The 22,020-nt window shown below is 41.1% G+C and overlaps 1 protein-coding gene and 1 pseudogene across 6 annotated transcripts in view; one reads left to right on the top strand and one right to left on the bottom strand.

Moving 5' to 3' along the window:
- Positions 1-22,020, top strand: part of ZMYM4 (zinc finger MYM-type containing 4) — a 120,494-nt gene that overhangs the window by 2,480 nt on the left and 95,994 nt on the right. The window lies entirely within an intron of this gene.
- LOC139004361 (small ribosomal subunit protein eS12-like) lies at positions 10,222-12,893 on the bottom strand (annotated as a pseudogene).

Below are 22,020 nucleotides of genomic sequence, written 5' to 3' on the forward strand. Positions count from 1 at the left end.
GGTACTGAGAGTAGATGCCGTCAAGGTGCATTTTTGGAAAAGTATGTTTGGGGTTTTACCTGCATGGAAAGCTATTCCAGCGCACGCCGAGAGTTTAGTCCGCCAGCCTAGGTGTGCTCCAAGCTTTTGAGTTTTAAACTGGATTCTTCCTCATTAGGCTTGACCATATGGCATATGACCATCAATTAAAATAATGGGGGTAAATTACTTTAGATATTTAATGTCATTCAAGGAGATTTCTGAATTCGTCTACGAAAGCTGTTGTTATTTACCTTATAAAATAGAATGTTCTAGAAAACATCTATGCGCTTTGGTAACAAATTCAACTAGATTTTAAACATATTCTTCTTTCTCTTATAATACACTTAAAACTTTTAACTGTCCAAACCTTTTAGCTGTCTAAACTTTTAACAACATGTAAAATACATAGCACTTGTACAGGTTTCCCTTTAATTTTACCAGTTTCCTTGTGGTGGAGAGTTATATTCAGTATCTTTTGGGCTCCCTAATCCATTTTGGTTTTGATATTTGGTTATAATGTTCAGTTCTAAATGGTACATGTACATGTGTGCTTTTTTTCTGTGTGCGCACGCACTCGCAATGAATGCCATGTGATTCCATCAGTGCCTGTGTGCGTGATAAACTCCACCTGGATTCTATCGCCCGCGTGCACAATAAACGTGGATTCCATCGCTTGCGTGGGAGATAAACTCCTCGTCGATTCCATATGTATACTCAAAGGAGATTAGTAGGGACTATACAGCACAGTATCTTTTAAAATAACTTGACTCTTTGCCTTGAGGAAAGTTTAAACAAACGAAATAGGCCTAGATAATAACTTTCAGTTATTTAATCTGAATTTGCATTGTATTTATGATGCTTACTGCCTTTTTATAATCATAACTCACAAAAAGTTAAGCACATATGTTAATTGATGAGCTGTATGCTAGGCATTGTGTTACGGTATTTGTGATTATTAAGGTAATATATTTTGGCTCTCTCTAAATTGTGCACTCCTTTCCGGTAGAGCCCATTTCATTGCTTTTTTGCATCTCTGACACCTGTGATATTCACGTAATGGGAACTCAGAAAACATTGATTTTTGATAAGAGAAGTTTATCTGTTACAGTAGAGGCTCTGTGGCTTTAGTACTAAGTTATCTGCTTTGTATTTTTGGGAGCTTCTGTAAATCTTTCTTATCATCCTCTATATCCCAAATTTCTCTCCTGTGGATCCAGATTTAGGGATCTTCTGATTTTTCTGGGTTATGGTAAGGTGGGAGAGTGTGGGAAAGTGTATTTTAAGATCATTGGGTTAACAACCTTAAAGTTCTTTGTAGGCCTTTCTGAAGTCATATTTTCCTGCTTGTGGGCTGTTAGAATAATAGGTATTAATTGGCCAAGATTTTTTTACAAAAAAATAAGCTTTTGTTGATTTTTTTTTTTTTTTTTGGTAGAGAGATTAAGGGGGGAAAGGAGGAAGGGAGGGAGAGGGAGAGAGAAAGAGAAACATCCATGTGTGAGAGAGAAACATGGATCGTATCGGTTGCCTCCTGTATCCTGACGGGGCTCTGAACCTGCAACCTGGGCATGTGCCCTGACCGGGAATTGAACAGGTGACTTTTTGGTGCATAAAACCACGCTTGACTAACTGAACCACGTCAGCCAGGGTTAGATAAGATTAATATTATTGTATTCAGACCATATCTAATGCTAGTCTCTCTGTGAACTTTTGAGGAAGCAAGTGCATCATAGTCTATCCATCTATCATCTCTGCTATAGAAAGCACCAAGTTCACATGAAAGCTAGTATTAAACACACACATCCTCTCTCTTACTTTAAAGTCAGTATATTTTTGAGTGAATTTTTAAGATTGTAAAATTTTATTTTCTAAAATATGTTTTAAAATTTATTAGGTAGGCTTGTTCTAAGTAGTGAAATTATTTTATGCTTGGATATTATAACAAACTATCATAAAGCATGGTATCTAATGAAATCTGGTGTCCATATTTTTGCATGAAATTCCTATGTCTTTTATTTTTTATTTTATTTTTTTAAAATACATATTTTTATTGATTTCAGAGAGGGAGGGAGAGGGAGAGAAAGAAACATCAATGATGAGAGAGAATCCTTGATCGGCTGCCTCCGGCACGCCCCCTAATGGGGATTGAGCCCACAGCCCGGGCATGTGCCCTTGTCGGGAATCGAACCCAGGACCCTTCAGTCTGCAGCCAAGGCTCTATCCACTGAGCAGAACTGGCTAGGGCAAAAGTCTATGTCTTTTAAAAGTTTACATAGAAAATAACTTTTGTAAATGTATGTATTTTACCTGGTCCAGTAAGTTGTATCCGTTACATATTTGAACTTCTCTGTATATTAAATTTGATTTGGTATGCTTAAAAGAAAGAGAAAGTATATTTAAAGTAGTATGCTTCCATTTTTGTAAAAACAAATGGTCCTTTCTTGCTTCCCCATATATGTGTCTATATTTGTATTTGTATGAACTTTGAGAAAGTTGTGGAGGATACAGGTCAGGCTATTACTATTGATCACCCTCAGGGGTCGAGGATGAAAAAGGAAATGGAGAATAAGAGGGAAAATTTTGCAAAATGGAAAAATATTTGTGGTATAATAGTAACAATGTAACCGAAGCCGGTTTGGCTCGGTGGATGGAGTGTCGGCCTGCGGACTGGGGGGTCCCGGGTTCGATTCCGGTCGGGGGCATGTGCCTTGGTTGCGGGCGCATCCCCAGTGGGGGGTGTGCGGGAGGCGGCTGGTCGATGTTTCTGGCTCTCTGTCCCTCTCCCTTCCTCTCTGTAAAAAATCAATAAAAATATATTTAAAAAAAATAGTAACAATGTAGACTATAAAATGTTAACTATATTGTAAATGTTTAAAAATTGCAACATGCATGTAGATAAGAAATCCTATATAATAAAAGCCTAACATACTAAGTGTCCGACAGTTCATTTGACCATTTGACCAGTCGGTATCAGGTGCACTGACCACTAGGAGGCAGATGCTCCTACCAGTAGTTTAGCTTGCTGCTGGGGTTCAGCCAATCGGGACTGAGCGAGATGGGCCGGACACGCCCTGGAACCCTCCCCTAACTACTCCCCAGCCTCATCGTGCACTGGTGGGGTCCTTCAGCCTGACTTGGGCCCCCTGGGTCTCTGGTAGAATAGAATATGGAAAAAATGAAAGCATTGATTTTATTATGTGATGGGATTAATGGAGAAGTATTGTTTTGAATTGCTTGTACTTAATACTAGAGGCCCGGTGCACGAATTCATGCACCAGTGGGATCCCTTGGCTTGGCCTGCAGGATTGGTCCAAAACCGGCTGTCCAACATCCCACAAGGGGTCCTGGATTGCCAGAGGGCATAGGCCAGGCCGAGGGACCCCACTGGTGCACAATTGGGGCCGGGGAGGGACCTTAGGAGGGCTCCAGGGCGTGTCCAGCCCGTCTTGCTCAGTGCGAATCAGCCGGACCCCAGCAGCAAGCTAACCTACCGATCGGAGCATCTGCCCCCTGGTGGTCAGTGCACATCATAGTGACTGGTTGATGGTTCAGCTGTCTTCCCCCTGGTGGTCAGTGCATGTCATAGCGAGTGGTTGAGTGGCCATAGCATATCCTTAGCATATTGCACTTTAGTTGAACAGACGACCGGACACTTAGCATATTAGGCTTTTATTATATAGGATTTTATAATAAAATAATTGCAAAGGTTGATCCTTCTTTATTCTTTAATTATTTTTTTTATCTTTTGCCTTTTTGCTAAATGTGTTACTTAAAAACATGGTAGTACATATTAAAAATATTTTCAGGTCATGTGTACACAGTATAAATCATCTGCTTTAAGAATGCATTGGCTCTTTGTACAGAGAGCCATTTGAAGAGACCATTCTAGTACTGGCAGTGATCCTGTATTTTCACAGTGTTCATGTTATAGCTAGCAGAGGTTTCTATAAAATGATATTTGGTATCTGTAAACATTTATGTTCAGTCATTATTCTAAGTATTTTATATGTAACATATCCTTCAATCTTTATTAATTCCATGAACAGTAGCCACTATTACTGTCCTATTTTATAAAAGAGGAAACTGTGGTACAGAGATTTTTTTCCAAAAGGTCATAGTATAATAGGATAAACCAGGAACAAGTACTACTTGAAAAATTTACTGTTTGATAACTAGTATGGGTTAGAATTCACTATACTAAAATATACCACAATAATTAATATATAATTAATTTCATATAATTACAATATATATAATGTATTTATATGTATGTATGGTATGTTGTATAATTATGTAATAAATATCTAATAACTATATATAATGTATAATCCCATCTAATAATAGACAAACATGGTAATTGACCGTACCTTTGCTACGCCTCACATAGGCTAATCAGCGAGATATGCAAATTAACCCAACCAAGATGGCGGCCGGCAGCCACGCAGCTGAAGCGAGCAGGAGGCTTGCTTGCTCCAGGGATGGAGGAAGCCAAGGTTCCCCACATGCTGCGGCCCGGCTCTGAGCTCCGAAAGCAACAAAGTTTCAATTATATAAGCTAAACAAACCCCAGATGCCTGCTTTCAGCAGGCCGTGGCCATAGAGCTGGAGTGAGCAGGAGCCCAGCTCTCAGCTCCAGTGACGGCAACAAAGTTTCAATTATAGAAGGTAAATAAATCTCAGAATAAAAAAAACACAGAAAAAAAGGAGAGGCAGGGAGCTTCAGTCGCCGGCCAGCCTGAAAACGGCCCTCAGTCCCTCACCCAGACTGGCCAGGCACCCCAGCGGGACCCCCACCCTGATCCGGGACACCCTTCAGGGCAAACCAGCCAGCTCCCATCCATGCACTAGGCCTCTATCCTATATAGTAAAAGGGTAATATGCAAACTGACCCTAACAGCAGAAAGACTGGGAATGACTGGTCACTATGACACACACTGACCACCAGGGGGCAGACGCTCAATGCAGGAGTTGCCCTCTGGTGGTCAGTGCGCTCCCACAGGGGGAGCTCTGCTCAGCCACAAGCCAGGCTGACGGCTGCCAGGACAGCGGTGGTGGTGGGAGCCTCTCCCGCCTCCTCAGCAGCGCTAAGGATGTCTGACTGCAGTTTAGGCCTGCTCCCCGCTGGCAAATGGACATCCCCCGAGGGCTGCCGGGCTGCCAGAGGGATGTCTGAGTGCCAGCTTAGGCCCAATACCCTGGGGAGCAGGCCTAAGCCAGCAGTTGGTCATCCCCCGAGGGGTCCCAGACTGCGAGAGGGCACAGGCCAGGCTGAGGGACCCCCCCACCAGTGCACAAATTTTTGTGCACCGGGCCTCTAGTATATATAATAATGGTATAGGTCCAGAATTCATTATCTGGAATTTTTGGTTGTTAAAATAAATTGAATTATATTTAAATCAAATAGATGTAAATTACTTCTCAGGACGTATCAAATTATTTTGCCTAAAAAATACATCCTTTTTTGATATAATCTTAAAATATATCTTCACAACTCAGGTTTATTTTTAAGGAAATATACACTAAATATTTTAAATCTATGAGTGATTTTAAAGGTAATATTTGTGATTCATTTGAAAATAGAATTATTTTTTTATTTACTAAAGAAAACATAAATGTAAAGTTATAATTTCTATAATTATTTAGAAATATATTTAATGTATATGCTTTTACTATATTTTTATTGATTTTGGATTGGAGGGGAAAGGGAGAGATAGAAACATCAATGATGGGAGAGAATCATTGATCGGCTGTCTCTTGCCCCCCCTCCCCCCCCCCGCCCTGGGGATCGAGCTACAACCCAGGCATGTGCCCTGACCAGGACTCGAACCTCCTGGTTCATAGGTCGACACTCAGCCACTGGGCCATCCATGCCAGCTGAGCAGTATAGTTATTCTATTAATGATGATGTGAATTTTTTTCATTACTCTAGGAGGCACATAATTTTAGTGATGCTAATTTTGATCAGTTTATGTTCTGTCAGTGGGAACCAAATATTGTAGTTTCTTAACTTTTAACTTTTTGAATTTATCAGCTATTGATGATTGTTGCCTACATTTGTTATTTCATTAGAAGAATAATTTTGCTGTCTATTCTATATTCATTGGAATTCTTCCATAAAAATTTCCTTCATCAGGCCTTGTCAGGTTGCTCATATTGCTCTTCATATTTCCCACAAATTAATAGTTATATATAGGGCTAGAGCATTAGTAGTTAGATACGGTTGGAGCATTGTCCTGATGTGCCAAGCTTGAGGATTTGATACCCAATCAGGGCACAAACAAGAGTCAGTCCATAAATATATAAATGAATGGAACAACAATAATCGATGTTTCTCTGTCTCTCAAAAATTTCTTTCCTCCTCACTTATTTGTTTACCCTGTAATAATCATTTGTACAGGAAAAGCAGAGTGAATATTTATTTTTTTTCCTTTATTTACCAACTTTTATTTTTTTGAATTTTATTTATTTTTTTGAAAATATGTTCCTATAGATTTTAGAGAGGAAAGGTGAGGGAGAAAGAGGTGGAAACATCGATTAGAGAGAAACATCCATTGGCTGCCTTCTGCACGCCCCATACTGGGGATCAAGCCTGCAACCTGGGCATATGCCCTGCCCAGGAATTGAACCAGTGACTTCATGGTTTGACGCTCAACTGAGCCACACCTGCTGGGCTATTTTACCAATTTTTAGAAGAATGAATGATGACTTAACAAATTCTAAAGGTAATGTTTGGGTGGGGATATCATCATTATGAACTCATGGATTTTTTTAAATTGATTTTAGAGAGAGGAAGATGGGTGGGGAGAGAAACTTTGATTTGTTGTTCCACTCTATGCATTCATTAGTTGATTTTTAAAATATTTTTATTGATTTTAGAGAGAGAGAAACATTGATTTCTTGTTCCACTTATTTATACATTGATTGGTTGATTCTTTTTTTTAAAAAATTGAATCTTCATTGTTCAGATTATTACAGTTGTTCCTCTTTTTTCCCCCCATAGCTCCCCTCCACCTGGTTCCCCTCCCACCCTCTGCCCTCACCCCCCCACACTGTCCTCATTCATAGGTGCACGATTTTTTTCCAGTCTCTTTCTGCATCCCCCACACCCCTTTCCCCGCCAAGAATAGTCAGTCCACTCCCTTTCTATGCCCTTGATTCTATTATAATCACCAGTTTATTCTGTTCATCAGATTATTTATTCACTTGATTTTTAGATTCACTTGTTGATGGATGTGTATTTGTTCCTAATTTGTATCTTTACCTTTTTCTTCTTCTTCCTCTTCTTAAAGGATACCTTTCAGCATTTCATATAATACTGGTTTAGTGGTGATGAACCCCTTTAGCTTTTCCTTATCTGTGAAGCTCTTTATCTGACCTTCAATTCTGAATGATAGCTTTGCTGGATAAAGTAATCTTGGTTGTAGGTTCTTGCTATTCATCACTTTGAATATTTCTTGCCACTCCCTTCTGGCCTGCATGGTTTCTGTTGAGAAATCAGCTGACAGTCGTATGGGTACTCCCTTGTAGGTAATTGACTGTCTTTTTCTTGCTGCTTTTAAGATTCTCTCTGTCTTTTGCTCTTGGCATTTTAATTATGATGTGTCTTGGTGTGGTCCTCTTTGGATTCCTTTTGTTTGGGGTTCTCTGTGCTTCCTGGACTTGTAAGTCTATTTCTTTCACCAGGTAGGGGGAGTTTTCTGTCATTATTTCTTCAAATAGGTTTTCAATATCTTGCTCTCTCTCTTCTTCTGGCACCCCTATAATTCGGATGTTGGTATGCTTGAAGTTGTCCCAGAGGCTCCTTACACTATCTTCACACTTTTGGATTCTTTTTTCATTTTTCATTTCCGGTTGGGTGTTTTTTGCTTCTTCAAGGTATTTCAAATCTTCGACTTGATTCTTGCGATCCTCTGGTCTGCTGTTGGGAGTGAGAATCAGCTGTTTCTGCAGTGGGAGAACTTCTGTGCTAGAGACACCCCTCCGGGACAAGACTTGCTTCAGTGGGGCTTTGGTACTCACTGAGTCTGCCCCCTGAGTGTGTCCTTTATGGATCCGAGGAGCTGCAATCTGGATGGTCCCACTCTGACCACCGGGCACACTGGCTCCTGGATCTCTAAGGAGGTGCTAATCTAGCCTCTGCCTGAGGCTACCCAGCAGAAGCCAGCTGTGAAGCAATGCAAGTTGCCATGGGGCCTTGGGCCAGCTGCAGTTTGTTAAGTAATTTTCAGATTGCAAAGAGCCAGGCCTTTCATATGCAAAAGCCTTCGTGCAAGGCTTGGGTGGGTTGGGGTCCCAGGGGCTCAACAGGGCGGATTGAACAATTATGGCTGCTCTCAGTCCTGCCCTCAAAGGCCCCACTTCTCAGTGTCCCGGCAATCGCTGCGAGCACCTCTTAGAGAAAGCTGCCTTCGAGTTCCAACCGATGCCAGACAGTCCCGTTTCTCCCGTATGAGTCTGGGTCCCCAGAGACTCGCCCGGAACTGGAGCTCAGAGCTTGAGACTCCCTCCCGATTAAAAAAGACAACCGTGTCCTCAGCCGCCAGCCCTCTCCGCATGCACCTCTGGACCTTTGTATTTTACTTCCGCACTGCACCTCCTCTGAGTCTCGGTATGCTTTTCTCTTTCCTTCTAGTTGTAGAATTTCCACTCAGCCAGCCTTCCTGTGCTTCTGGATGATGTCCGTTTTGTCTTTTAGTTGTATTTTTGAAGTGGTTGTGCGAGGCAGCAATTTTTGGGGTTTACCTATGCCGCCATCTTGGTTTCTCCTGATTCTTTTTTTAAAATATATTTTTATTGATTTCAGAGAGGTAGGGAGAAGGATAGAGAGATAGAAAGATCAATGAGAGAGAATCATTGATTGGCCGCCTCCTGCACACCACCTCCTGGGGGGAATCGAGCCCGCAACCCAGGCATGTGCCTTTGGCGGGAATCGAACCTGGGCCCCTCAGTCCACAGGCCGACACTCTATCCACTGAGCCAAACCAGCCAGGGCCATTAGTTGATGCCCTGACGTGGGATCAAACCTGCAATTTTGGTGTATCAGGATGAACAAACTGAGCTACTGAGCTACCCATTCAGGGCTGAACGCGTGGATTTTAATATATTCGTTATATTTAAATTTATTGAGTGCCTCCCGAAGGATGAAACCTGCTACCCAGGTGCACTGGGAATCAAACCCTTGTGACCCTTTGGTGTGAGGGCCAACACTAACCAGTGAGCAACACCAGCCAGGGTGGAACTCCTTTTTAAAAAAAAAAAATTTTTGTTGATTTAAAAAACATATATGTATATTATTGATTTTTTACAGAGAGGAAGAAAGAGGGATAGAGAGTTAGAAACATCGATGAGAGAGAGAAATCGATCAGCTGCCTCCTGCACACCTCCTACTGGGGATGTGCCTGCAACCAAGGTACATGCCCGTGACGGGAATCGAACCTGGGACCTTTCAGTCCGCAGGCCGACTCTCTATCCACTGAGCCAAACTGGTTAGGGCTATTTTTGTTGATTGTTTTTAGAGAGAAGAAGGAGAGGGACAGAGAGAAAAACATCAATGTGAGAGTGGAATTTCAATCAGCTGCTTCCCGCATGCCCCACCGGGATCGAGCCACAACCAGGCATGTGCCCTGACGGGGAATCAAACCAGCAACCCCTCGGTGCACAGAAAGGCACCCAATCAACTGAGCCACAGTGTCCAGGGCTCCATTTTTTTTTTTTTTTTGACTGAATTCTCTTTTTACCTGGCTAATACTTGCTTCTCATAGTACCCCATTCTCTACCTGTTTTTCTTCCTGTAGTCTCTTTTAATTATTGTCTTCTAGTCACCCAAATTGGAAACCTGAGTCATCTAGCTTCTTCCCTTTCCCTTATGGATCTAGTTTTAGTTAAGTCTTATGGCGATTACTTCAGATAGGATTTTAAAAACTTTATTTCGCCTGGCTGGTGTCGCTCAGTGGTTGAGCATTGACCTATGAACCAAGAGGTCATGACTAGATTCTCCATCAGGGCACAAGCCCGGGTTGGCGTTGCTGGCTCTATCCCCAATAGGGGGCATGCAGAAGGCAGCAGATCAATGATCTCTCTCATCATGGATGTTTCTGTCTCTCTCCCTCTTACTTCCTCTCTGAAGTCAATAAAAATACATATTAAAAAAGAAACAAATCTTTTTTTTTTTTTTTGATAAACAAACGCCAAGTTTATTGTTCATTTCTTGCATTTGAAGTACTCCTCAATGACATCCTTTGCCTGAGACTCTTTGCCATAGTGCTTAACCACCACGCAACTGCAACCCACTGCTTTAAGGGGTTTTCTCTCTGTCGATTTTACAGAGGCCTGCCCATTCCCCTAGTTTCTTGTTGTCGTTAATCTTAACTAGGTTTATTTGGTGTTCAGCTCAAAGAGCCTCCACCAACTTGATGTACATAGGCTTATCACAGTTGGATGCAAGTACCAGTACACAAAGGCGGGCTTGGCGCCTTTTCCTAGGTTTCCTGTAGAACGGATGCCATTCAGAACTTTTGTGCTAACAGCTTGAACTTCACACTTTCTTCCCACGGCTGCAGTTTTGTTCCAGTTCAAATCCACAGTATTGAGATTGATACACGTAGTTGTTGTCTAAGGCTTTGGCAGCTTTGAGAAATCCGCACGCTAGGCCATCGGGGATGAGGGTGGTCTTCAGCACCCCTTGTAAAGCAGTATTAACATCCATTTACGCCTCCAGCAGCAATGCCTTCCTCGGCCGTGGCAGTGGGTTATGGGTAGAGCCAATCTTGAATACACCGAAGCCTCTGCTTCCACGTAACTCCGAGGTGGCAGGGAAAGAGTACAAACAAATCTTTATTTCTACTGCCACCACCCTAGTTCTGGTTCTCATTTTGCTTGCTTTGTGTTCTTACTTTTCATGCCTTTACAACTCTTCTTTTCCCTCTCCCTTCTCTGTTGTTTCCTCTACCCCATCCATTTTATACACTTGGAGACTGCTTTATATTTGAAAATGAAAATCTGTTCATCTATAAGGTAAAAAGTTGGGTCCCTTAATACTATTCCAATTCCCAAAGATAGTTCCTATTTGTATTCTTTTTCTTTGTCAAGAGACAGGTTGTTTTCACAGCTTTCACTCTTCTCCTAGAAATTCACTTTTCCTTCAGGGAGAGTTTCTTTCTGATTTTCTCTGTTATCATGCTAGCCTTACTAGGGGTTCTACTTTGGCCCTATAGCCCAAATGTAAAGACAAAATCTTTGCTTAATTCCACCCAGACCAGGCTGTGACTTTTATTTATTTTTATTTTTTATTTTTTAAAATTAAATCTTTATTGTTCAGATTATTACAGTTATTCCTCTTTTTTTCCCCCATAGCTCCCCTCCACCCGGTTCCCACCCCACCCTCTGCCCTTACCCCCCGCACCCCGTCCTCATCCATAGATGTACGATTTTTGTCCAGTCTCTTCCCGTACCCCCCCCCACCCCTTCCCCCCTGAGAATTGTCAGTCCACTCCCTTTCTATGCCCCTGATTCTATTATAATCACCAGTTTATTCTGTTCATCAGATTTTTTATTCACTTGATTTTTAGATTCATTTGTTGATAGATATGTATTTGTTGTTCATAGTTTTTATCTTTACCTTTTTCTTCTTCTTCCTCTTCTTAAAGAATACCTTTCAGCATTTTATATAATACTGGTTTGGTTGTGATGAACTCCTTTAGCTTTTTCTTATCTGTGAAGCTCTTTATCTGACCTTCAATTCTGAATGATAGCTTTGCTGGGTAAAGTAATCTTGGTTGTAGGTTCTTGCTATTCATCATTTTGTATATTTCTTGTAACTCCCTTCTGGCCTGCATGGTTTCTGTTGAGAAATCAGCCGACAATTGTATGGGTACTCCCTTGTAGGTAACTAACTGTTTTTCTCTTGCTGCTCTTAAGATTCTCTCTTTGTCTTTTACTCTTGGCATTTTAATCATGATGTGTCTTGGTGTGGTCCTCTTTGGATTCCTTTTGTTTGGGGTTCTCTGGGCTTCCTGGACTTGTTTTTAAAAGAAGTTGATTCACAAAGTAATCAAAAAATAAAATTCCTTGAGATAAACCTAATAAGAAATATGTGAGATTTGCCGAAACCGGTTTGGCTCAGTGGATAGAGCGTCGGCCTGCGGACTGAAGGGTCCCGGGTTCGATTCCGGTCAAGGGCATGTACCTGGGTTGCGGGCACATCCCCAGTAGGAGATGTGCAGGAGGCAGCTGGTCGATGTTTCTCTCTCATCGATGTTTCTGACTCTCTATCTCTCTCCCTTCCTCTCTGTAAAAAATCAATAAAATATATTAAAAAAAAAAAAAAAAAAAAAAAAAAGAAATATGTGAGATTTAAAGAAAATGATAAGACTTTTCCCTAAGGACATGATAATAAAATAACAGTAGTCACAACAACAACTAATTTTTATTGAGTCTTGCTTTAAGCATATGTCTTAACTCATTTAATCCTCAAAATGACCCCATAATGTAGTGTTAAGTCTGGGATAACAGGAAAAGTGTCATGTCAAGGTTATTTAGCTGAGTAGAATGAGGAAGAATGGGATTGTTACCCATTCAGGCTGTGTAAATGAGGATCTGTAGCAACTAAGCTTTGATGATTCTTGGGGAAAAAAAGGCTGATATGCTATGTTCCTGGATGGGAAACGCCAATATTATAAAAATACTAGAGGCTTAGTGAACAAAATCGCACATGGGTAGGGTCCCTAGGCCAAGCCTGTGATCAGGGCAATCTTCTGCCCACTCACCAGTCCCCAGTCCCGCCCTGCAGCCGCCACCCACTCCGGTTCCCCTCGCCAGTCACCAGTCCTACTCCGCTGCTGCCACCCATCCCGGTTCCTCATCCAGCGATCCATCGGAGCCTGTGGGCCCGGGGGAGGGACCAAGAGGTCTGCCTTCTGCCCGCTTGCCAGTCCCCAGGTCCGCCCTGCCGCTACCCACCCAGGTTCCCCGTGGCTCCCCGTTCGCCGTCTGGCAATCAGAGCCTGCGGGCCAGGAGGGAGGGACTGAGAGGTGGTCAATGCACCTCATAACGACTCTAGCGGTCTTTCTGGTTGTTACACTGTTATGGTTGCTGGGCTTTTATTATATAGGACGTCCCACTACTAAGTATTATCTCAGTCAGTAGTACAAGGGAGTTTTTTTCTTTTTTCTTTTGATGGTGAAGAGGGTAGAATTTGACAAAACAATGATCAAATTCATTTGGAATTATAAATATGTGAAAGATTGCCAAAGTAATTTTTAATTGAAGAATAATGGGAGAATGCAGGAGTAGGGGATTGTGTGGGTACCTTGTTCTACATAATCTTGAATATGATACTGGTATAGAAATGTTCAGACAAATTATTACAAATAAAGAAATAGAATCATATCCATACATAAGAACATAATTATTAATTATTCATTAAATGGTGTTTGGACAGTCTGTCAGTCATTTGGGCAAAAATAAAGTTAGATCTTTTTCTTTTTTTTTTTTTAAAATCTTTATTGTTCAGATTACATTTGTTCCTCTTTTTTCCCTCCCATAACTCCCCTCCTCCCAGTTCCCGCCCCACCCTCCGCCCTCACTCCCCACCCACTGTCCTCATCCATAGGTGCACGATTTTTGTCCAGTCTCTTCCCCCATCTCCCATTCCCCTTTCCCCCCCAAGAATAGTCTGTCCATTCCCTTTCTATGTCCCTGATTCATTATAATCACCAGTTCATTCTGTACATCAGATTATTTATTCACTTGATTCTTAGATTCACTTGTTGATAGATGCATGTTTGTTGTTCATAATTTGTATCTTTACCTTTTTCTTCTTCCTCTTCTTAAAGAATACCTTTCAGCATTTCATATAATACTGGTTTAGTGGTGATGAACTCCTTTAGCTTTTCCTTATCTGTGAAGCTCTTTATCTGACCTTCAATTCTGAATGATAGCTTTGCTGGATAAAGTAATCTTGGTGGTATTCATCACTTTGAATATTTCTTACCACTCCCTTCTGGCCTGCAAAGTTTCTGTTGAGAAATCAGCTGACAGTCGTATGGGTATTCCCTTGTAGGTAACTGAGTTTCTTTCTGTTGCTGCTTTTAAGATTCTCTCTTTGTCTTTTGCTCTTGGCATTTTAATGATGATGTGTCTTGGTGTGGTCCTCTTTGGATTCCTTTTGTTTGGGGTTCTCTGCGCTTCTTGGACCTGTAAGTCTATTTCTTTTACCAGGTGGGGGAAGTTTTCTGTCATTATTTCTTCAAATAGGTTTTCAGTATCTTGCTCTCTCTCATCTTCTGGTACCCCTATAATTCTGATGTTGGTACGTTTGAAGCTGTCCCAGAGGCTCCTTACACTATCTTCGTATTTTTGGGTTCTTTTTTCATTTTGCTTTTCTGGTTGGGTGTTTCTTGCTTCTTCGAATTTCAAATCTTTGAGTTGATTCTTGCCCTCCTCTGGTCTGCTGTTGGGAGTGTGTATAATATTCTTTATTTCAGTCAGTGTATGCTTACTTTCTAGATGGTCCTTTATCACACCATCGAGGGTCTCATTAGATTTCCTGTACATCTCATCAAGTTTATCGACAGACTCTAGAAGCCTCTTGAGAGACCTCAAAAGTGTGGTTCTGAACTCAATATCCTCCCTTGATAGTTTTGTCCTGTTTCTTTGTCTCCGCATTTTTTACGCTTTCTTGGTACACCCCCTAGTAGTCTTTGTGGGCAGTCTTGTTGTAGGTAAGCCCTGATTGTTGTAGTTAATACTAGAGGGATTTGACCACCAGGCTGACCGGCTGTGAGAATCAGCTGTGTGGAAAACTTCTGTCCTCTGGGGAGGTGCTAATCTAGCCTTTGCCCGAGGCGATCCATCAAATGGCTCTGCGCAGGGCTTGGGCGGGGCGGGATCAACAGGGTGGGTGGAGGGAGCAGTTATGGCTGCTCTCAGTCCCGGTCCTAGAGGCTCTGCTTCTCAGAACTCCGGCCTCCGCTGCAAACCTCGGAGAGAAAGCTGCCCTCAGATTCCAACTGATGCCGGACTATCCCGCTTCTCCCGTCTGAGTCTGAGTCCCTAGAGACTCGCCCGGATCCGGAGCCCAGAGTCTGAGACTCCCTCCTGATTGAAAACGACAACCGCGCCCTCAGCCACCAGCCCGCTTTGCGCACGCACCTCGGTACCTTTATATTTTCCACACTGCGCCTCTTCTGAGCTTCGGTATGCTGTTCTCTTTCCTTCTAGTTGAAGAGTCTCTCCTCAGCCAGCTTTCCTGTGGTTCTGGGTGATGTCCGTTCCGTCTTTTAGTTGTATTTTTGAAGTGGTTCTTTGCGGCAGCAGTCTCCGGTGTTTACCTATGCCACCATCTTGGTTATTCTCTCCAGATCTTTTTCTTACTCCACATGCCAAAACAAATTTGAGAGGGATTGAATATATAAATATAATAAAACAAAAGTATAAAGGTACCTAAGGAAAATTAGATAAATATTAGATATTGATATAGGGTATTTATTTCTAAGCATATGTAATAATAATAATGATAATGCAATTCAAAACTATGATAGATTTGACTACATTGAAAAAATTATCACATAAAAATTTTTTTTTCCCATTCTGACCCAAGGATAGATTTTTTTTTTTTAATATATTTTATTGATTTTTAACAGAGAGGAAGGGAGAGAGATAGAGAGTTAGAAACATCGATCAGCTGCCTCCTGCACATCTCCCACTGGGGATGTGCCTGCAACCCAGGTACATGCCCTTGACCGGAATCGAACCCGGGACCTTTCAGTCCACAGGCCGACGCTCCATCCACTGAGCCAAACCGGTTTTGGCCCAAGGATAGATTTTTGATTTCTTTTTTATTTTTAGAGAGAGAAGTAGTGTGTGTGTTGGAGGGGAGGGAGAGAGAGAGACAGACAGTCATCAATGTGAGGGAGAAACATGGATTGGTTGTCTGCCGTACTTGCTCTGAATGGGGCTTGAACCTGTAATCTAGTTGTGTGCCCGGACCAGGAATCAAACCTGCAACCTTTTGTTGCATGGGATGACGCTCCAATCAACTGAGCCACCTGGCCAGGACAAAAAATCTCACATTTTTAAAAAGGAAAAGTGTTTGAAATGAGTGACAAATGGAAGTGACTACGGAGTACTGGACAGATAAAAGCGGATAACCACTTTAAAAGTCATCTTATAATTCCTCAGTGTTCCACATCCAGTCATTATTCATTCTTTCATTAAAATGCTTGAGTGTCTATACAAGGAACCATTGTAGGTACTGAGGATATAGTAATGAATAATAAAATGGAGAAAATCTCTGCTCTTCAGAGTTTACATTCTGTGATAGGAGAGATAAATGGTAATTAAATAACGTAGAGGATTTAAAATGGAGTGTTTCTGTAGAGAAACAAAACAGAAAAAGGAAATGCAATATGCTATGGTGGAAAGGCCATTGCAATTTTAAATAGTGACATTTAAGCAAAAACCTGAAGGAGGTGAGAAAACGATCCATGTCGGCACCTGAGAGGAAAAATATTCCAGGTAGAGGGAAAAAAGGCAAAGGCTGTGAGGGAGAGTGCTGTGCATGTTGGGAACAGCAAAGTTGTGGTAGCTTGAAGGGGAGTGAGCAAGATGGTGGTGAGTAGTAGGAGATGCGGTAAGGGAAATAACTGTCTAAATCCTTTAAGGGCATTTAAGTCAGGATTGTCCTTTGCTGTGGTGACTGTTGTGTACATTGTCGCATGTTTCACAGCATCCCTGGCCTCTACCCACTAGATGTCAGTAGAAATCCCCAGTTGTGGTAACCAAAAATGCTTCCAGACATGATCAAATTCTAGATTTGGGAGCATTGCCCCTGATTGAAAAGCACTGCTTTTCTAAATCACTGTCAGTCCTTCTGGACAAGGCTTGGAGGAAGATTTATGGTGTGTACTTGTGGTAACAGTGCAGAGTTCGTAAGGGCGACCCAATCTCTCCTCCGTCAAGTGGCTATGGGTCTTTGAATCGACTAGGTCTGGAAACGGCAAATGTATGTGACTTCCACTGTGATGATTCAAGTCGGATTGGCCACCAGATTTAGGCATTTTCGTGTTATACAGATTAAACTGCCCATCTATTTCATTCCTAGGAACATCGTGATCAATTAGCCACTGCCAAAGATCCCTGTGGGCCAAAGCATTCTGATTACTGGTGTGTCCCTGCTGCCCTTACCTATGGGGTTAATGCTGTCACTTGGCCTTTATTACTTTGGGATCCCACAATCCTCAGTGAAATCAAAAGAGCCCATCTCAATGATAACATTCCCAATAGTAATACCAAAAGAGAGCAGCCACACAGCTTTTCAAGTATGCAGAGCTTCCCTAACTAATATAGTGTCTCCTGGACTTTACCCCTGGTGGTACCTATCTTTTAATAGTCAGAGGACAGAAACCTCAGAGTAGTTTGAATAGGGAAAGTTCAATATAAAGAATTATTGCCGAAACCGGTTTGGCTCAGTGGATAGAGCGTCGGCCTGCGGACTGAAGGGTCCCGGGTTCGATTCCGGTCAAGGGCATGTACCTTGGTTGCGAGCACGTCCCCAGTGGGGGATGTGCAGGAGGCAGCTGATCGATGTTTCTCTCTCATTGATGTTTCTGACTCTCTATCTCTCTCCCTTCCTCTCTGTAAAAAATCAATAAAAAAAAAAAAAAAAAAGATTCTCTTTGTCTTTAAAAAAAAAAAAAAAAAAAAGAATTATTAACTAGTTACAAAGAATTGACCCTAGGGGGGAAAGAGAACTTTAAGATATGCAGGATAGCAGGTAGAGGGAGCAACCACTAACTTTAGGGCAGAGTCAGAGTAGCAGGGATGGAATTAATTTGAAAGATGCCCCATCTCTCAGCTTGAAGGCTGAGATTCAAATCTTGTTGGAGAGGGTGTGTTCCACTGAATGCTGGACAGGTTTGAAGTGCTGCAGCTTTTTGTTGGCAAACAGGAAACCTCCCTCTGGGGTGCTGACAAAAGTCACTAGGAAGGCCCTTGCTGAATCTGGTTAAGAAGACAGCTGGAGCATTGGTAAAATTCTCTGGGAAGCTTCTTGCCCTCTGGGGTGCTGACAGAACTTTCTGGGAAACCAATCATATGGTTGTGTGTGTGTGTGTCACTGGAGACTTGATGGGAAGTTGGCACCTGGGAGAGGGTCATTGGGTGTCTTGCATGCTACTAGCCTCCACTGGAGCAAGCAGTTCAGAGCACAGTTTAATGAGAAGAAAACCCCTTTCCTTCTGGAGTACTCTTTTCCAGTGCATCTGCTGACAAAGGTTGTTAACATTGTGCCAGTTGGCAAAGGAGAAGTGTTCACAGGTGCCAGCTCCATCACAGAGTAGATTTGGAGATTAGAGGAAATCTGTATATATATAAAAGCCTATGACCGGTCCACTGGTCACTACGATGTGCACTGACCACTCGGGGCAGACGCTTAACGCAGGAGCTGCCCCCTGGTGGTCAGTGCACTCCCATAGCTAACTCCCCACGGCCAGTCAACCTCCCGCGATCCCTCCCCCTGGCTGGCCAATCTCTCACGGCCCCTACCCCGGCCAACCTCCCATGGCCCCGATCCGCTCCTATCACATACCAGGCCAAGGGTCCCCACCCATGCACGAATTCGTGCACTGGGCCTTTAGTTTAAAAATAAACGTTGCCCAAACCGGTTTGGCTCAGTGGATAGAGCATCAGCCTGTGGACTCAAGGGTCCCAGGTTTGAGTCCGGTCAAGGACATGTACCTTCGTTGCGGGCACATCCCCAGTAGGGAGTGTGCAGGAGGCAGCTGATCGATGTTTCTAACTCTCTATCCCTCTCTCTTCCTTTCTGTAAAAAAATCAATAAAATACATTAAAAAAAAATAAATAAAAATAAATGTTGACTGGCGCATGCAGAATACATATAAAGCTCTTCCTGGCGCCAATTGCATATGACCAGAAGGAATTGCCATGAAATATTCAAAGTGATGAAAAGGAAGGATCTAAAACTATAACTATTTGTTCAAGAAAACTATAATTTAAAATTAAAGGTGAAATAAAGAGCTTCAAGACAAGAAAAAAGCTAAAGGATTTCATCACTACCAAACCAGTATTATAAGAAATGTTAAAGGGTTTTCTTTATGAAGAAGAAAAAGAAAAGAAAGAAAAAGCAAAGAACAGTTATAAAGAATAAAATGACAATAAATACGTAACTGTAAATAATCACTTTAAATGTAAATGGCTGAACTACTCCAATCAAAAGACATAGGGCCCTCACTGGTTTGTCTCAGTGGATAGAGCGTCAGCCTGCGGACTGAGGGGTCCCGGATTTGATTCCTGCCAAGAGCACGTGTCCAAGTTGCGGGCTCAATCCCCAGTAGGGGGTGTGCAGGAGGCGGCCGATCAGTGATTCTCATCACTGATGTTTCTATCTCTCCCTCTCCCTTTCTCTCTGAAATCAATAAAAATATATTTTAAAAAAATATAGAATAGCAGAATGGATAAGAAAACAAGACCCAAAAGGAGACATATGTACTACTATTTGTAATACTTTAAACAAGAAAATAAAATTTAAAAGAAGAAAAAAAATTTAAAAAAGAAAACAAGACCCATGTATATGCTGTCTACAAGAGACCTACCTCAGAATGAAAAAATACGTTAAAAGTCAAGGGAAAAAGATATTTCATGCAAATAGAAATGGAAAAAATAAAACTTGGGTTAGCAATACTTGTATCAGACAAAATAGACTTCAAAACAAAGGAAATAACAAGACAAGAAAGGATATTACATAATGCTAAAGGAATTAATCCAACAAGAGTCTATACCCCTTGTAAACATTTATATACCCAACATCGGAGCACCTAAATATATAATGCCTATCTCAATGGGAGAGATTGACAGTAATGTAGTCAATAGTAGGGGATTTATTTATTGTTAATTCTCAGCAAGGGAACGCGTCTGCAACCGAGGTATGTGTTCTTGACTGGAATCGAACCCGGGACCCTGGACTGACGCTTTATCCATTGAACCAAACCCGCTAGGGCCATAGTAGGGGATTTTAAGACCCCATTGACATCAGCAGATCTTCCAGACAGAAAATTAAAAAGGAAGCAAGGGCCTTAATTGACATGCTAGATCAGATGGGTTTAGTGATGTCTTCAGAACATTTCATCCCAATGTCACAGAATATAAATTCTTTTCAAGTGCACATGGAACCTTTTTCTAGGATAGATCACATTAGGACAGAAAACATCAATCAGTTGTTTCCTGTACATGTCCTGAATGGGGATCAAACCCACAACTTAGGTATGTGCTCTGGGAATGGAACCTGCAGCCTTTTGGTGTGCAATGCTCCAACCAACTGAGCTACACTGGGCAGTGGTTAAGAATTTTTTTTTTAAATTGAATTTATTGGGGTGACATTGGTTAATAAAATTATATAGGTTTCAGGTGTACAATTCTATAATACATCATCTGTATATTGTATTATATTGTGTGTTCACCACCCAAAATCAGGTCTTCTGTCACCATTTATGCTCTCTTTACCCTCTTCTACCTTCCCCCACCCCCTTTTACCTCTGGTAATCACCATACTGTTGTCTGTGTCTATGAGAGTTTTTTTTATTTTTTTCTTAATCTCTTCACCTTTTTCACCCAGCCCTCCCCAAATCTCCTCCCCTCTAACAGCTATTAGTCTTTTTTCTGTTTCTATGTGTCTCTTTTTATTTTGCTTAGTTTTTTTTTGTGTTTTGTCCATGAGATTGTACATAAAAGTAAAATCTATGTTATTTGTCTTTGTCTTGACTAGCTTATTTTACTTCACATAATACAGTAAAACCTCACTAAAATGGACTAATTCGGGCGAGGGGGGTGTCCATTAAAGCTGAGAGTCTGTTATATAATAAAATAGGTTTTCCAAATGCATATGTTTAAAAAATTGACAAATTAGTTTACCCGTTTTTACTTATGTAAACACATTTGTGTAATTAAAATCAAGTATGTATGAAAAGTTTAATTTCACAGAAAAGTTTCCTATATATTACTGTGATTTTAAATTTATACTGAATAGGTCTAGTAAATGCGTATATTCACCAGTCACCATGATTAAATAAATGCACACAGATGGGGCATGTAATTGTTGGAATTTGAATCAAATTTGGAAAGGATTATGACAGTTTGCAAAGGCATAGAAAAGATGCTTATTTTGTGTCATAGTTATCTGAGAGAAAGAAGATGGCCAGCACTATGTACTCATGATAAAGCTATTTTACAAAGCAATAAGACATTTTGATTCTCAAACTTTCTTATGTTTTAAATTATAGAATAACTATTACACAGTTTTAAAAAATTTCCCTATATATTTACAAGTGATAGTTAAGACTTTTAAAATGTTTTGACAAAAATATTAAAGGTCACAGAACAATTGTAATTTTTTCCCCTTTGATTATTAAGATTGCTTTGCTCTTTTGGTTTCAGTTTTCAAGGTCATTTTATGGTCTTGCACTTTAGTGCAAAGTGAGTATTGTCTGTATGAAAAATGTTTTTTTCCACAACAACTTTTTATATTTTACAATGATAAATGATGATCAAGATCAATATTATGAATAAGCTTGAAAGTATAAGTAGGGGATGTGTGAATACAAAGACATTACCATTATGGGAATGAAGAAGAGGAATGGATGTTTAATTTGTGATGTTCTGTTGCGGGCATTAAAACGATTTGAAGCTTCTGCTTAATCTTTGAGATTCTTGCTAATTTTAAAGTGCACTCTAGGATGTTTACGTTTTTAATACAGACAAGTTTTAAGTTACTTAATAATAGTAATTCTTTTATTCAGCAAACATTAGTTGAACTTCTGTTCTGTGTTGGGCATTGTTGTAGGTGCTAAGGTTACAACAAAATTTCTGTAAACTAGGATACACTCTAATCTGCCCCTTCTGCTTTGAGAAATGTGGATTCTCTAATCCTTTACAGAGTCTTAATTTCATTAGGGTTCTGTTGAAAGAAACTAGATTATTTTTAATTT

This window comes from Myotis yumanensis, unplaced genomic scaffold (genome assembly GCF_028538775.1).
Source record: "Myotis yumanensis isolate MYYU_CA2020_CCGP unplaced genomic scaffold, mMyoYum1.0.hap1 SCAF_2, whole genome shotgun sequence".
In the NCBI taxonomy this organism is placed as follows: Eukaryota; Metazoa; Chordata; class Mammalia; order Chiroptera; family Vespertilionidae; genus Myotis; species Myotis yumanensis.